The sequence below is a fragment of the Pseudorca crassidens genome, chromosome 5 (genome assembly GCF_039906515.1).
Source record: "Pseudorca crassidens isolate mPseCra1 chromosome 5, mPseCra1.hap1, whole genome shotgun sequence".
NCBI lineage: Eukaryota > Metazoa > Chordata > Mammalia > Artiodactyla > Delphinidae > Pseudorca > Pseudorca crassidens.
Genome location: NC_090300.1, coordinates 50,097,391 through 50,102,218, shown reverse-complemented (window position 1 = coordinate 50,102,218; position 4,828 = coordinate 50,097,391). Strand labels below are relative to the sequence as shown.

At 37.2% G+C, this 4,828-nt stretch overlaps 1 pseudogene; it reads right to left on the bottom strand.

The window, feature by feature from the left end:
- Nucleotides 1–885: 885 nt before the first annotated feature.
- LOC137224878 (elongation factor 1-alpha 1 pseudogene) lies at nt 886–2,624 on the bottom strand (annotated as a pseudogene).
- Between the last annotated feature and the right edge of the window lie 2,204 nt (nt 2,625–4,828).

The following is a 4,828-nucleotide window of genomic DNA, read 5'->3' as shown; positions in this document are numbered from 1 at the left end:
CAACTGTGATAAGATTATTTCCTAGAGATGTTTTGTGTATTGATTTAATATAAAAGCTCTCTAAGCCTCCTTTCAGAAGTATATGAGTCAGTAGGCCCTTAGTAAAGTAAAGAATAGAAGAAAAGGAACAAAACATCAAGACTGTCACTACCAAATTTCTGAGTCAGTGTCACACCAGGAATTCATAGTGTTTTCTGTAAAAGCAACAATAAAAAAATTCCAATATATTAAAAAAAAAACTTTGTATAGAATTGTACATTAATCCCTCACAATTTGAGTTATCTACATTTTGGCTTGTGGTATCAGATTGCCTAACTGAGTGCTAGATCATGACTTTTGAGTCAGGTAGTAAAAGTCAAATATTTTTCCTTCCAAACCTCAGTTTTCTCTTTTTTTTTTTTTTTTTAGCTTCCAACATCTTTTATTTTTTCCTACAACCTGGATACAATAACTCTAGCAGGGCAGTGCTCAATACTACTTAGTCTTCACATTTTAGGTTAATTACTTGAATATTGTAAATGTGAATGCACTTTCCCATAACTGGGAACTTAAGTTTGATGTAACTCATTTACTCAATACTTATGTAACCATACAAAATTTTATATGCAACATGAGCTTTCATATTATAGAATTTGACCTTCTTACAAACTAGCTTACGTAACAGTTACTTTGCTTATCTGTCCTGTGTCGTACCAACGCGTTTCTATGACGTACTTCAACAGGTGAATTCTCCTTACACAAGGGTAAGAAACCTGAAGCTCCAACCCATAAATATAAAATTCATTTTTTCAGCAGACTTAATACCAGAAATAGATTATGGACAACTCTTACCTAAGTAGTTAGTACTATAGGAAGTTACAGTGTTGACCAAAAGAAAACACAGGCTTCTCATTAAACTTTTTTAATGGGTCTCAAATTCTGTGACAGATTTTTGGTCAAGTTGTTTCCATTAAAAAGTACTGATTTTAAAAACTAATAACTTAAAACTGCCACACACAAAACAAATGGTCCACAACACATTCTCCTTTCCTTCTGAAGGTTTTACGATGCATTGTTATTATTAACCAGTCTTTTGCTATTAAACTTAAATGGCCAATTGAGACAAAGAGTTCTGAGAACGTTCTTCCACCACTGATTAAGACCGGGGTGGCAGGTATTGGGGATAATATTCATTTAGCCCTCTGAGCTTTCTGGACAGACTTGGTGACCTTGCCAGCTCCAGCTACCTTCTTGTCCACTGCTTTGATGACACCCACAGCAACCGTCTGTCTCATGTCACGAACAGCAAAGCGGCCCAGAGGAGGATAGTCAGAGAAGCTCTCAACACACATGGGTTTGCCAGGAACCATATCAACGATGGCTGCATCACCAGATTTCAAGAATTTGGGGCCATCTTCCAGCTTTTTCCCAGAACGACGATCAATCTTCTCCTTCAGCTCAGCAAACTTGCAGGCAATGTGACCTGTGTGACAATCCAGCACAGGTGCATAGCCAGCACTGATTTGGCCTGGATGGTTCAAGATAATCACCTGAGCTGTGAAGCCAGCTGCTTCCATCGGTGGGTCATTTTTGCTGTCACCAGCTACATTGCCACGATGAACATCTTTGACAGACACGTTCTTGACATTGAAGCCCACATTGTCCCCAGGAAGGGCTTCACTCAAAGCTTCATGGTGCATTTCAACAGACTTCACTTCAGTCGTCACATTGACTGGAGCAAAGGTGACCACCATGCCAGGTTTGAGAACACCAGTCTCCACTCGACCCACAGGGACAGTGCCAATACCACCAATTTTGTAGACGTCCTGAAGGGGCAAATGCAAGGGTTTGTCAGTTGGGCGAGTTGGTGGCAGGATGCAATCCAGAGCTTCAAGCAGTGTGGTTCCACTGGCATTGCCATCTTTACGGGTGACTTTCCATCCCTTGAACCACGGCATGTTAGCACTTGGCTCCAGCATGTTGTCACCATTCCAGCCAGAAATTGGCACAAATGCTACCGTGTCGGGGTTGTAGCCAATTTTCTTAATGTAGGTGCTGACTTCCTTTACAATTTCCTCGTATCTCTTCTGGCTGTATGGTGGCTCGGTGGAATCCATTTTGTTAACTCCAACAATTAGTTGTTTCACACCCAGAGTGTAGGCCAGAAGGGCATGCTCACGGGTCTGCCCATTCTTGGAAATACCTGCTTCAAATTCACCAACACCAGCAGCAACAATCAGGACAGCACAGTCAGCCTGGGATGTGCCTGTAATCATGTTTTTGATGAAGTCTCTGTGTCCTGGGGCATCAATGATGGTTACATAGTACTTGCTGGTCTCGAATTTCCATAGGGATATATCAATGGTGATACCACGCTCACGTTCAGCTTTCAGTTTGTCCAAGACCCAGGCATACTTAAAGGAGCCCTTCCCCATCTCAGCAGCCTCCTTCTCGAACTTTTCAATGGTTCTCTTGTCGATCCCACCACATTTGTAGATCAGATGGCCAGTAGTGGTGGACTTCCCCGAATCTACGTGTCCAATGACAACGATGTTGATGTGCGTCTTCTCCTTTCCCATTTTTGCTTAGGTTTAGTGGTGGTTTTCACGACACCTGTATCCTGGCGGCAAACCCGTTGCGAAAAAGCCAGTTTTCTCTTTCTTAAAATGAAGATAAGAATATAAGCAACTTCATGGAAGATTTCGTGTCATAAAGTATGCAAAACATTTACTACAGTGTCTGTATATTAAAAGAATGCAAAAAGAATTTAGCTATGGTCATTAATTAGATGTCTTATACCAGTTTCCAAAATAGAAGAAATACATAGACAAATTGAGGAAAACCAAAGAGGAAAAAACACTCAAATAAATTTAAATTCTGTCCAATAATTTAATTTTCTCTGGATTAGAGAAATGCCACTCATTTTATTTTAGTGGCAAGTCTTTAACAGAAAAGCAAGGGAGATTTGAATTTAAATGCATATTTCCATTTATCAGTGGCTCCATTATGGTGCTTTTTCATTCATAATGGTAAAAAGGATTTGTCAACATTAATATAGAGTGCAGAGAAAAACAAGAGTTAAGGCATATAAGAATTGGATAGTGCCTCTGTATTTTAAAAGTATTTTTTAGTGTAAAATATTTCTGTGATTCTTGGGTAATAGGATTCTTATTTTCCTTATTCATGAGAACAAATATCAGATGCAATAAACTCATTTTAAACTAAGAGCATTGTATTAATTATAAAAGCAGCTACATGTTTCAAAAAACTAGTTAATACAGCATTTGTGAATTGGCATTAATTGAGACAGTAATTGATTCAAACAGGAATTCATAGTTCCATCTTAGAAGTCTAAATGACACTATGGTTTTAAATATAGGTGTTTTTATAAAAACTTTTAGAAATGGAGGTGATTCCTTTTCATTATAAATAAACTGATCTCCAAATGAGCAATAGTGAACACCCACATTCATTTACTCTTTCTCTTGGGACAACATCTGAACTAATATTTTAGTGCTTTTATGAGAAATAAACTCATTTTAGGACTATTTAATAACTCATCTTAAATTCCCATAATATTAACAGCTGATCTTTCAGCAGAAATACTGCAAGCCAGAAGGGAGTGGCAGGACATATTTCAAGTGATGAAAGGGAAAAACATACAGCCAAGATTATTCTACCCGGCAAGAATCGCATTCAGATTCAATGGAGAAATTAAAACCTTTACAGACAAGCAAAAGTTAAGAGAATTCAGCATGACCAAACCAGCTTTACAACAAATGCCAAAGGAACTTCTCTAGGCAGGAAACACAACAGAAGGAAAAGACCTACAAAAACAAACCCAAAACAGTAAAGAAAATGATAATAGGAACATACATATCAATAATTACTTTAAATGTAAATGGATTAAATGCTCAACAAAAAGACATAGACTGGCTGAATGGATACAAAAACAAGACCCATATATACGCTGTCTACAAGAAACCAACTTCAGACCTAGGAACACATACAGACTGAAAGTGAGGGGATAGAAAAAGATATCCCATGAAAATGAAAATCAGAAGAAAGCTGGAGTAGCAATTCTCATATCAGAAAAAATAGACTTTAAAATAAAGACTATTACAAGAGACAAAGAAGGCACTACATAATGATCAATCCAATAAGAAGATATAACAATTGTAAATGTTTATGCACCCAACATAGGACCACCTCAGTACACGAGGCAAATGCTAACAGCTATAAAAGTGGAAATCAATGGTAACACAATAATAGTATGGGACTTTAACACCCTACTTTTGCCATGGACAGATCATCCAAAATGAAAATAAATAAGGAAACACAAGCTTTAAATGACACATTAGACAAATGGATTTAATTGATATTTATAGGACATTCCATCGAAAGACAACAGAATGCACTTTGTTCTCAAGTGCTCATGGAACACCCTCCATATAGATCATATCTTGGGTCACAAATCAATCCTTGGTAAATTTAAGAAAACTGAAATCATTCCAAGTATCTTTTCAGACAACAAGGCTAAGAGATATATATAAAGGCTAAGAGATAGATATAAATTACAGGAAAATAAACTGTAAAAAATACAAACACATGGAAGCTAAACAGTACACTACTAAATAACCAAGAGATCACTGAAGAAATTAAAGAGGAAATCAAAAAATACCTAGAAACAAATGACAATGAAAACATGATGACCCAAAACCTATGGGAGGCAGAAAAAGCAGTTCTAAGAGGGAAGTTTATAGCAATACAATCTTACCTTAAGAAACAGGAAACATCTCGAATAAACAACCTAACCTTGCACCTAAAGCAATTAGAGGAAGAACAAAAA